Here is a 13,037-nt window from a genome sequence, read left to right as displayed (position 1 = left end):
TATCTGCCTATACAAACACAGGAAGTATATGATTTAAACATAAAGAGTGATATAAGTAAATTAAGTGAAAAAGAAGAGTGTGCCTGCCAGATCTATGGGGAAGGAAAGATTTTTTTTTTAATTTATTTTTTTTTGGATTTAAAAAAAATTTTTTTTAATTATATTTTATTTGATCATTTCCAAGCACTATTCATTAAAGACACAGATCACTTTCTTTTCCTCCCCCCACCCCCCATAGCCGACGCGTAAATCCACTGGGCATTACATGTTTTCTTTGATTTGAACCCATTGCCATGTTGATAATATTTGCATTAGAGTGTTCATTTAGAGTCTCTCCTCCGTCATGTCCCCTCAACCGCTGTATTCAGGCAGTTGCTTTTCCTCGGTGTTTCCACTCCCATAGTTTATCCTTTGCTTATGAATAGTGTTTTTTTCTCCTAGATCCCTGCAAATTGTTCAGGGACATTACACCGCCACTAATGGAGAAGTCCATTACGTTCGATTATACCACAGTGTATTAGTCTCTGTGTACAATGTTCTCCTGGTTCTGCTCCTCTCGCTCTGCATCACTTCCTGGAGGTGGGAAGGAAAGATTTTTAAGACTAAACACAAAATAGAGAACATTAAAGATGTAAAATGAATAATTTTTATTTTCTTAAATTTTTTTTGTACAAACAAAACCAATGCAACCAAAATTAGAAGGGAAGAAACAAACAGAAAATTTTTTGTAGCAAAAATCTCTGACAGAGGTCTAATTTCTCAAATATACAAAGAACTAAGTTAAATTTTTAAGAAATCAAATCATTCCCCAAATGATAACTGGTCAAAGGATCTGAATAGGCAGTTGTCAGATGAAGAAATGAATTACTTCATACATTTTGCTTTCTAAAAAAGAAAAAAAAATTTATACTTTCAAAACTATCCTGCTCGTCTGTGCTTCCTTCTGAACTTTATTCTATTATCTCTAGTACTGTGTTTCAATGACTATCTTTTTGGTCATCTTTCTTGATATCCCTTCATCCTAGTGCTCCCAATGAAAAACTGGGAGAAAAAATAACTTTGTAATTAGACATTTTCAACAATTAAATTTGCATTTAATCATTTATTATTATCAAATGATTAAAATTAAAAATAGACAATTAAAATAAATTTTATTTTTAAATCAAATTTATTTTTTTTAAAGAAATATCCTATAAAGATGGATAAATACATCACCAATTTGAAGAGAAAATCCTTTGGAGCAATCAAAATAAGTACAAACAGTGACAGTAAAAGCAGTTAAAGTAGTGAAAATATAGAAAAGCAAAGTAAAAAGTCCAAATTTAGAAAATGTAACCCACTACCTTTTCATTGGGATTCATAAGTAATCATTGATGAAGAAGAAAGACCTCTTTGCTTTCTTTAAATGATCTAGCTACAGAAAGCATGAAATTGAATAAATTAAAAGGAAATCTTGGAAAGTGTAGAAAATGTTGATGTAATTGATGGTTTTGTTTTTTTTAGTGAAAATGGTATAATATGTGGAAAAGACAGATTTTTCTAGACAAAATTAGATGCTTTTGATAAGCAAAAAGAGGCTTTCAAAAATTATTACTCTGATGTCAGAAAGATTGCTTGTGTCATCTAAAGTTGTTTGTTGAATTGCTAAGAGTAAAAAGCTTCACTCAATAAGAGAAACGTTTGTTCCACTTGCAGTTTTTGATAATGAAATACTGCATGGTGAATCATATAGAAAGCCCCTTCAAATGGTTCCACTTGCAAGTAATATAGGAGGGAGAATTGACCATGTCTGAAGACCTCTATCCTCTATGAAAAAATAATTGGGAAACTGAAATCTTCCCATGTTCTTTTGCAAGATAAATAGATAAAACATTAAGCACCTACTGTGTGCCAGGCACTGTGCTAAGTACTTAAAATATAAACAAAAAGGAAAATAATCCCCACCTGCTGTGAATTTACATTCTCACTGGGGAAGACAACACTTATAAAAGGTATCTAAGGGAGAAGGCTGGACAAGATGGAGAAATCAGGAACAGAATCATGGATGATTCTGGTTATGTGAGATACATTTGGAACTGATGTTAGAGAAGACTTTTAGTTTGTAAGTTTATTGATGACAATTCCACATCTAGAGAAAATTTTAATGTAATTGATGATTGGGTTTTTTTTTTTGTGAAAATGGTATAATTTGAGAGAACTTCATTAGATTCTGCACTGATGGAGCCCAGTTGACAGCAGGACAAAATGTAGATCTATGAGCACTAGTTTAAAATGTGGTCCATTTTGCTATTTGGACTTATTTTACACTTCACATACCACCACCGGAGTTAAGAAACATGAGAGAAAACTAATAGTTGTTGAGAAAGGCCTTCCCTAGTGAAGAAGTAGTCAAAGAATATGAACAAATAGTCCTCAAAAGAGTAATGTCACACTATTAGCAATCATGTGAAAGACTACTTTGAGTCACTAATACTAAGAAAAACACAAATCAAAGCAACTGTGAGGTTTCACTTCACACCTAGCAGATTGTCAAAGTTGATAAAAGGTGGGAATTGTCAATGTTGGAAGGGTTGTCGACAGGCACACTAATGCAGTGTTGGTGGAGCTGTAAATTGGTCCATCCAGCCTCGAAAACTAAGAAAGTGACTAAAATGTCCATACTTTCAGTTCATAGATCTCATTGTTAGACACATACCCAGGGGGTCTATCATCGCGTAAGAGCTTCACATCCACCAAAATGTTTATATCCTCTCCCCAGCAAGCGCTCTTGTAATTCTTACCCCACTCCTCGTACTGAGCTTTTTTGTATGGACTTCATATTTATGCTTTATGTTTGCATTTGCACTTGTCTCCTCCATTAGGATGCAACTTTCTCCCAAGTTGGGATCCTTTCAATACCTCACCCAGTGCTTGGCACAGAATAGGTATATAATAACTTTTAAAAAACTGATAATGACATTTGTGGTAGCAAAGAACTGGAGAATGAAAGAAGTGCTTAGCAGAGGATGGCTAAACCAGTTGTGGAATGTGAAAGAACTAGAATACTATTATTACACTATTAAAAATCACGAGTATGATAAATACATTTTATGAAACAGACTTAAATGAACTAATGAAGGAATGCTAATCGGTGCTGTTTATGTAGCACCTTAAGGTTTGCAAAACACTTTATGTTATCAAGCCAAGGTCAGCAAGCATTTATTAAGTGTGTGCTAAGCCCTAAAACCCAGAAAAATATACTTGATGGTGACAACAATATAAATGGAAATGATACCAAAATGATCAAAACCGAATACTATAAAATGATATGGACCAAGCCCTTAAAGAAAAAAAAAATATGACATTACACTTTTCTGCCATCTTAGTAGAGGAGATTTTGGTAACTATGCATGTAATAATATCAGAATTGGTTGATGTGATGGTTCGTTTTGATGAAATGCTTCTCTCCCTCCTTTTTTGTTCTTTGTATGAGGGAGGGGGAAGTGAGGGAAAGGAAAGACTATATTAGGAAATGCAGACAGGGTTAAAAAAAAACATCATTAAATTGCTAGTTTTTCATTTTGCAAGTTAGTACAAGAGAAATCAACTTTATGAAATATACAGGTCATTAAATGGAAAGCTCTTTGTTAGACCATGTGACAATGTGGGGACAGAGTGCAGAACATGCCTATGTTCTTTGCAAAGATGCTCGCTTTCTCATGTCTGTATTTTGAAGGCTGAGCTAAAAGGAAAAATTGCCATTTTTAGTGATAATAATAAAGATAAAGCAAGTTCATTTTTTATAACAACTTTCCCCTGAAATTTATGTACTTGGTGGGTTTTTTGAAAAACTAAGTACAAGGACCTGAAATTCACACTCTCACCAAGAAAGATCAAATGATTACATTTATGAAAAAAGAGCCTGTGGATAGCAGGAATGGTTGGAATCCTTTGTTAAATGTCTTATGTTGAGGCAGGCACTGTACTAATCAGTTCTATTCCACTGCATCCTCACAACAAACTTGTGAGATGGTTGCTATTGTCCCTTTTTTGACAATTGATGAAATTGAGGCAGATAGAAATTCTGCCCAAGATCACAAAGCTAGTAGAATTTGAACTTATATTTTCTTCAAACACATTTTTTATTATTTTAATTTTACTATTATTTTTTAAAACCCAGGTTTTTACTCCCGGACTAGCATTTTATTTATTGGACCCCTAAGTATCATAAAACCATTTAAGAATATATTTTCCAATTTTTAAAATACCTTCCTTGAAAATTAGATAAAAGAAAGTAAAGATCTGCTTATTAATCACATAACAATGCTTAGCATAGAGCCTGGCACATAGTAGGTGCTTAATAAGTGTTTTTTGAAAGAAAGAATTGAATAAACAGTCCAGAGAAGCAAATGCTATTTTATTTCTAAGTGCCAATGGATTAGGGACAAATATGGTTCATTTAGACTTAATTCCAACTGAACAAGAATAGTTAGTAGATATTCCTTGTGATATGATAGGGATGGAGAACTGGACTTAAGATTCCTTTAGCAGAGTGGACTCTCAGATGAGTAAAGTCCCTTTTCTAATACAGGTCAACCCCTTCTTTCTAGCTTACACCGTCAGAGAATTGCTTACACACCGCTGAAAGAATAGGCAACTTGTACAGAATCTCACAGGACTGTATTCGAATCAGGACTTGACTTTGGGTTCTAAGGTCAGCTCTCTATCCACTACACTATTTTGTCTCTCTCTTGAAACAAGGATTTGAACCTGAAAATATTATTTTTAGACTGAGGGAAACTGACTTATCAAGCACACTACCATTTGTAAGATCTTATTTGTACATATTGGAGTTTGCTGTGTAGTTATAATGACGACAAAATATTCTTACATTTTTTGAAAAATAATTACAAATAGCAATAACAATGACCACATTTTGAGAAATTTTATGCCCCCCCAAGTCGTTTCTCCATCTCAATAATGCTGTTACGGTTATTGTTTTTACAATTTAAATATAGGGAAATTTTTAAAGGGTTTTTTTACTAAACAGCTGCATTTCTTGGGTTACCTATTGTATGTTTCATTTGTGTTTTATAAACTTAATAAAATTTTTTTTTTGGATAAAATACAAACCAAGAAAATCATTTGTGTAGATTGCTCTTTGAAAGAGATGGGGTAATTTTTTGGTTAAACAGAAAACAACTGAGGGATATTACTACACAAAATTAGATCACTGCTATATTTGATGACTATTTTCTTGCCTTTACTTTCATTTCCATTCCCCCAGGGCAGATGACAACCCTTCCATGCCTTTGTAGGCAGGGCCAGTGGTCCAAAAAAACCTGATCCGTTTTCACTCTGCCTGGTCATCACTCCATGGAGGCTGGCACTGAAACATCAGATATTCAGTCAATCCCCAGGCTCATCCTTGAGCCCAGTTTGGCCAGCTGGTAGGACCACCAGCTTGCCAGGAGTTGCACTTTGCTGATGTGAGGACTTTGGGGTAGGGAGCTCGGGCATAGGAATATTGTTTATTTTATTTTATTTTATTTTATTTTATTTTATTTTATTTTAAATTACCAGCACTTCTTCCTAGCACAGACCAGAAAGAGGTTAACTTGTCTCAGCTGGTATGCTGGCCTCTGGCAGAGCCAGATATTGGAGCCTGCTACTTAATGAAAAGAAGAATGTTTGACATTTTTATTATAGGAAATTTGATTATAAAGCAGCAGGCCATTCAACTAAATCAGTAACCAGTGTTCTGATTTTATTTCTCTTGATTGTTCTGCTGGGCTGTAACAGCCTGGCCAAGTTCTCTGATGCTTCACCCTGCTTAATCGGATCAGGCTGGGTTTTTTTTCCCCCCAAGGTCACTTTGAATTTTAATAATACTATGTGCTCGCTTTCTGTAGTTTTTAATATATATTTTAAGCTCAAAGCAATCTCGGTAAGAATTTTTATCCTAGATTAGTAGATGAAGAAATGGGGACTCCAAAGTGGTCCAGAGTCACTTCGAGTTCCCATTGGATCAAGGACAAGGCTAAACAGAGTGCTTCTGATATGCAGTCTTAGTCCTAAATAAGAAGCACAATATGGCCATTTCTCCCCAAAGGAGGGTCTTCAGCAGATAGTTTCTCTCTGTGACAGCAGCTAGCTTTAAAGTTCATCACTAGGTTTCATGGCTTCTCAGCTGCTAAATTGTAATTTATCTCTCAGTGATTTCCAGCAAACACATTCATTTTGGAAGAAGCGATGCTCATGAGCTAGTATTATTCTTGAAAATGAGGAGTCCCCCGTGTAAAGGGCAGCAGAAGGCTAAAGGCAAGTTCTTCCAGTTCCTAAGAAAGAAGATGATCTTAAAACAACCACTAATCCAGCCTTATGAGATCAGCAATCTTCTCTATAATGGAATCATTCCATTTAGTCAGCTCTAATAATTGAGAATATTTTTCGTTTAAGTCAAAATATGTCCGTTGGGTTCCTAGTTCTCCTACCTGGGGCTAAGCAGCTCAGGCATGATCCTTCTACACAATGGCCCTTCTAATCCTTAGGATCGTAGGAGTTGGAAGGAACTTGAGGTCATCTAGTCAAGCCTCCTCATTTTCTGCACCACAAAATGAAGCTGAAGAATTTGGAGTCTATTCTCCATAGAGATCCTTGCCAGGGTGACTTAAGCTTCTCCACGATGACTGCCAATTTCATTCTGATCCATGGGAGTCCTAATTATTCTACCACCTCCATACTTTGTCTAAGTATGTCTCCATGGCGTCCCATGGCACCTTTCTTTTGTGGATGTTTAAAGAACTTTTGTGACCTTCCCAAAGGGTTCCTTTGAGTATAAGAGAAGTAGTTTTTCTTACTGAGAAGGACTAAGAAGAATCATGGATTCTTGGGGCAGGAAGGAACTTTGATTAATCATTTTGTTTATCCCCTTTACCTTCAGGCAGAACTTGGGGTAAACTTGAGATGGGCATGAACCAGCCCCACAAAGATAATTCTATAACTCACAACCACCCAGCAGCCCTGGGACTGTTCTCAGGCAAGTAGTCCAGGCTGTCCTCTCCTTAACTTTATTAGATATATTCTGGCAAAAGGCCCCCAGCACATTGGATGGACCCATATGGAGAGCTTTTATGAGGACGTGTGAGTATCTAGGCGCAAAGGATGGACAGGCATGGAAGGGGGGCAGTTTGCTCAACTGGAGAGAATTTCTAAATGAGAGGCAGCTGAGTGATGCAGTGGGTTTTTCTCTGGTCCTGGGGTCAAGGAAGACTTGAGTTCAAATTTGACCTCAGACACTTACTCTTGGTGAGCCCCTGGTAATGTATGTAATCCTTTTGCCTCAGTTTCCCCAATTGTAAAATAAAGATAATAACACTTCTCTCCCAGGGTTTTTTGTGAGGATCCAAAAAGATAATATTCATGATGAAATGTTTAACATAATGGTAGTACATAGTGAGATACAGGGTACATAATTGACATTTAAAATATTTATTTCCTCCTTTCATTTCTTCTACATTGATGAGATCTCAACCACTGAGTATTTCAGTATACTTGGATAAGGTTTTCTGAAAGTCCCAGTGCAAAGCATGAAACAACATTAAGTCTTTGGGGATATGCTGTATAAGTGTGTCATCTCCTTCCTAAGAATGTGAGGCCCTTGAGAATGGAGATTGTGTCATTCTTTGTATTCCTAATATCTAGCACATAGTAGGTGCTTCAAAATATCTTGGTGCCCACAGGGTGCAGAGCTCTCTTGCTTCAGTTCCTCCTTGGGACTCCAGTCTGTGATCCTGTGGAAGATAGAATAAGACTCAAATATTTATTGCAAAGTAATTTTAAGCTCTGGAAAGTTAATATTGGATGAAGGAGGCAAGATCAGACCTGGGCAGACCTGTGTTTAGTCCTGCTGTTTCTCTCACGTCCCTTTAATCTTCCTCCGCTTTAGGTGTCCCATCTAGGTAAGACTAGTGATGTGTGTATAAACACACCAGTGGTTCTGACAGGCACACCTCCTCCCCAGGAAGGTGGGACAGATGGTCCCTGCCAAAGCCATTCAAGCCACTTTTAATAATAGTCCACATTAATATAGTGGCTTATCATTTACAGAGCATTTCTGATCCCCCTACAATGACTCTATAGGGATAGAGAGTCCCCCTATATCTTGTAGGAGAGGAAACCTCGACTTAGAGAAGGCAAATAATAACAAGGACATGTAGAAAATCTAGAATTGCAATCCTGGTTCCTCAATTCCAAATCCAGGCACTCAATCTACCTATATACCCACATATGTATGTCTAGTGCTTCTTAAGTATCTCCACTTTGCCAGTTTCGTTCTGTTTGGTGGGAAATGGCTCATAGTAGAAATAACAATACAAAATGTGCTTTTATGCATCTTTACAAGTGTACATGTGTATATGTGTGCATGTACTGTGGGTAAATCAATTCACTCCGCCTTCGTTTCCTCCTCTGTAAAACAGGGATAATCACAGCACCCCAAAGTTTTACAATGATCAAATGAGATAACTGCCAAATACTTATCACAGTGCCCGGCACATAAGAGGCTCTATAAAAATGTTGGCTAATATTATTATTATAGCTGTGTGGCACAGTGGAAAGAGCATCAGATTCGGGACGGCAGGACATGAGTCAAGTCCCCCACCTTCTGCCTGTGTGATCAGTTTTCTCCTATATAAAAAAGGAGGCTCTTGGGCTAAGGTGATAGCGACAGTCCCCTCTTGGTCGACATCTCTAATCCCGTGATTCTCTGACTGCCCCGCAAGGTGCTCCATCACAAAGCAGAGCTGTTTGGTTTTCTGTCCTCCGTAGAAGGGAGGAAAAGAACACATTCATCATCCTTAGATGGAAAGGGTTGAAAGAACGTATAAGGGAGTGAGGAGTGATGGGGATGCATATTCTAGCAGCCTCGCATGAACGAAGCGATGGGATGCCTCTCCATCTTCTCAAGGGCATGGGCTCTCCTGCCTTAGATCAAAGTAACAATCTGTATTTGAAAAGCTATTCAAGGACTTCCATGGTCACAAGGGTCTCAGGTCCCTTGCCACTGGGTGTACCCTTCCCAGCCCTTGACAACATAACCGATCAAGAAAAAAAGTCCCAGATGCCTGATAGCTGCCTGATTTAAGCCTCCTGGCACATGGGATAGAGATAAGCAGTTTAGACTAAATGAAACTGCAAGAACATTCTTCTCAAGGAATTAGGGGCCTCAAAATAGATTAAAGTCTTGTGGAGAGAAGTGATTGAGCCACTTGATCCTTCCAAATACCCTCTGAGTCAGGTAAGTAAATATTATTTTATAATCGGATAGGAAAGAGTGGTTAGAAGCAGGACTTGGAGATTTTGCCTAGAAGTGACAGAAAGGGTGACAAGTGGCCCGTTACATGTCAATGACCCCTTCCCAACTTGGGTAGCTCTTGAAATAACATTGTAGAAGGGCAGCGGTCCCCTGGTGCAAGAAGAACGATGCTCTGTGCCTTGCTGGGCTTCTTCCCAGAACAAAATTCTGCTGATGTGATAGGAAGGAAGAGAGAGAGAGAGAGACCATGAGAGTCTTCCTCTAATAGTTTTTAAAATGCCCAGATTGTAATTCTGATCTGAGAGCCTGGTGTCAAGAAGTCTTCTCTGCCCAGGGCTCATTCCTTAGCTCAGTTGGCTGCTTTCACCCAGTTATTGATCCTTGATGCTTGTGTTGGCTCTTTAAACCTCAATAGCCCTCGAGGTTGGCACCGCAGCACTCCCAGGAAACTTAACCTCTCCCTTGAATGGAGTTTCTTTCTCCTTTAGTCCTGTGATCTCTTCTATTTGTTTCCAGTTTACAAAGCACTTTTACATATGACTGAATCCTCAGTAAATCACCCAACAAGAGAATCCCAGTCTCTGTTGAACTACAGTAGGCATGTGGTTTTAAACACTGTTACAGAAAGAGGTCAGGTGTTGGATTCATTCATTCTGCACCCCATACCCTTGCTAAGGGGAAGGAAGAAGCCTTTTCTTGGTTTCAGAATACTGAAGGGTAATTTTTAAAAGTTCACATTCAAAATATAAAATGAAAAAAACCACAACCATAGGAGATAGAAGGTAACCTTTTTATACTGGGAATTTCTCATGCTGAATGGCTCTTTGCCTTTACCATGTTGAATTGCTTTGAGTTCTTTATGATAGAACATATTTTATAAAAAGTGGCAACATGATTTAATTGAGTTGGACTTAGAATCAGGTAGTTCTGGGTTCAAAACCTACGCGTGATATTTCTCCATTAGAAGAAATGAAGTAAGTCATTTGATCTTTACGTATCTCAGATTACTCCTTAGGATGTATCTTGTCATTTGTTTTTCAGTTTTGAAGAGGATCAGTGGCATTACAGTGTGATGTTGTAAAGATTAAAATCAATAATCAATAAGCTTCCTGAAATCACCATTATAATTATCAATGTCTTGACTTGTACACGAATTGGATTTAAGTGAGGCAGAGTCACACAGTCATTCGTCTTGGTCTCTCTTTCAGAGTTGTCAAAGTCCATTGGCAAGACAAAAGTTAGGATGACAAGTGATGGCCAGGGACACAGTGGATACAGTGGATGATCTTAGTGGCTCTGATATCTGACTAAGCTCTAAGTTCACCACTTAGTCATGGAAGAGCTGCTTGGGTGGGAAATGCCCCACACTGAGGAAATCATTGATCCTTGCTTATATTCTACATGGATTTAAAAAAAATTATTATTTTGCTCAATTAGCTTCAATAACCATATGCCTTTCATGAAAATTTCAATGTTAATTCTGAAGTCTTCAATCTGCTTTTAGTTTTGCCTTAAATTATTTTCCCATATTTCTATTTATTCTATTTAATATTCTGACTGAATCTGACATGGGTCCATCATAGAATTGTGGGCTCATGGATATAGAAGGGACCTCAAGAGACCAGAAACAGACCTTTCAGGAAATATCAACCATTTCCCATAGAAGGGATTAGGGATCAAAATTATCCCTGGTAGAGATCCATGCTCTTTGAAGGCTATCATGAAATTCACGATCATTCATGGCAAATTGGTAGATGCAACCCAAGTAATCCCACCTCTCAAATTAACTCTGTGTGTATGAGATACTATGTATATGACTTCATGTCTCTGGGTCTCATTTTCAGACAGAGAATTCATGATCCTAGAACTATGTTCTAGATGGAACAGTGCTTCCAAAACTGATATTTATGGCTTTGGCTTAAGAGCTGCTAGTGGCATCTGCTGTACTTATTCCTCATACTGGGCTGCATTCTCTCCTGTATTGCCAATCTGATGATTTTCTGCTCAACTTTACATTTAAATATAAAATGAAAGGGTTGTACTGGGGGACTTGTGAAATCTACCTTCCATCCTTGCTTTAAATCTATGATCCTATGACCCTGATGGGTGGAATTCTCCCACAGATAATGATCCTTAATTGGTGTTTGTTTTTCCTTTTTCTTTTGATGTTTATTTCTTGAATATCTGGTCTAATGCATAGGGATAGATGTAATTTTGATTCTCTCTGTTGCCCAATGCTTGTGCCAATATCTATGCAAAACCACAAACTATTAACTATCGTTTCTCCTCCCCATTCCATGTTGCCTGACAAGCACTTAATTAAATATAATAACGTCATGGTATTAGTTTGATACTTGTAGCTGGGAGAAAATGAGACAAAGTTCACCACCTTTTTTTTTTTTAGTCCTCTCTAGTAAGTGCAGCCTTTTTTATTTTCATAGAGTATATTGGTATAAAGAAGATTAAAAATAATTTTTGTCTCATAGCATCATCCAACCCAATTTCCATTTGAGGAAGCAGACTTTAAGGGGCATTTGCCTAGCTGGTGTAGGGGAGCAGATATGATCTAAGAACTAAGATGGATTTCTGATCACAAATCATTTGAGAGTTGAATTAAGGTTGAATGTTCCTAGAACTAGTTTCTGGATGACACTGTGCCTCTAAAGCTGCTAATGTCATCTCCCAGGGTTATTCTTCATAACTGGCTGGCTATCTTCTCTACTGTACTGCCAATCTGATGGTTCTCTGTTGAGCTTCTATTGCCATCTACAGCTTCTCCACTGAATTGTAGCTACTGTTTTTTTGCCGATTCTCTCCTGATTTGCTGCATTTGTACTGCCACCTCCTGGTTGTCTATTGAGCTACTATTTCCATCTTCTGAGTCTTTGTTGAATTGCAGCAGCTTCTCTTCAACATTTTCACAAAGGAGCAAGACAAGGCTTTTAAGACCATAATTTCAGGGCTATTTTGTCTCTTTTGTGAGTCAGGTCTCAGCCACTACCAAAGCCTAGCAACAGTCCTTTAAAGCTAAATAGATCTTTTTAAATACTCTGATTGTGCCTTTGAGTAAATATCCCAGATCTGTCTGCTATTAGGGTTGGGTGGATAATTTCTTTTCAATTCCAATCATACTACTAGGAGTGAACACTAGAGTCAAGAAAGTTTCTTTGAAACTTCATTTAGTAAGATTATAGGGAGTGGGGTCAGACTGATTACCCTTGACCAACATTCTGGCACCTGTACCCAGTTCCCTTCCATGGAGTATTCCTTATTTGTGTCTTCATCAATATAAGCTGACTCTACTTGCTGTTAGTCTGAATTGGGCCCCTTCCCCCTTTATGACCATTATGTTGTCCTATGAATGTGAGTAACCTTTGAAACATAAATCAGACATTTTATCTGTCCTCCTATGCCATTGACTATGAAAGGTGGTCCAGATTGTATGGGAATTTTTGTGAATCATGGCTTCATCATCAATCAACAAGACACATGTTAAGTGTCTATTATAAGTCAATCATAGTTTAGGCCCTGGGAATACAAGTCAAAAAAAGTAAATAATCATCATTTACAATTTATTTATTTTCTAATTGTGATGGCAAGTATAAAGGAAAAATGTATACAACAGAAACACAAAGTTAATAGATACAAATGTATAGTTAAATATGAAGTAGGGCCAAAAGTCATAACATCTGGGGGATCAGAAAAGGCTTCCTGAAGAATATGGTACCTGAGCTTCATCTTA

Source organism: Monodelphis domestica, chromosome 5, assembly GCF_027887165.1.
Source record: "Monodelphis domestica isolate mMonDom1 chromosome 5, mMonDom1.pri, whole genome shotgun sequence".
Taxonomy (NCBI): domain Eukaryota; kingdom Metazoa; phylum Chordata; class Mammalia; order Didelphimorphia; family Didelphidae; genus Monodelphis; species Monodelphis domestica.
The sequence above is the reverse complement of the archived record's forward strand: the minus strand, read 5'-3'. Positions refer to the sequence as shown.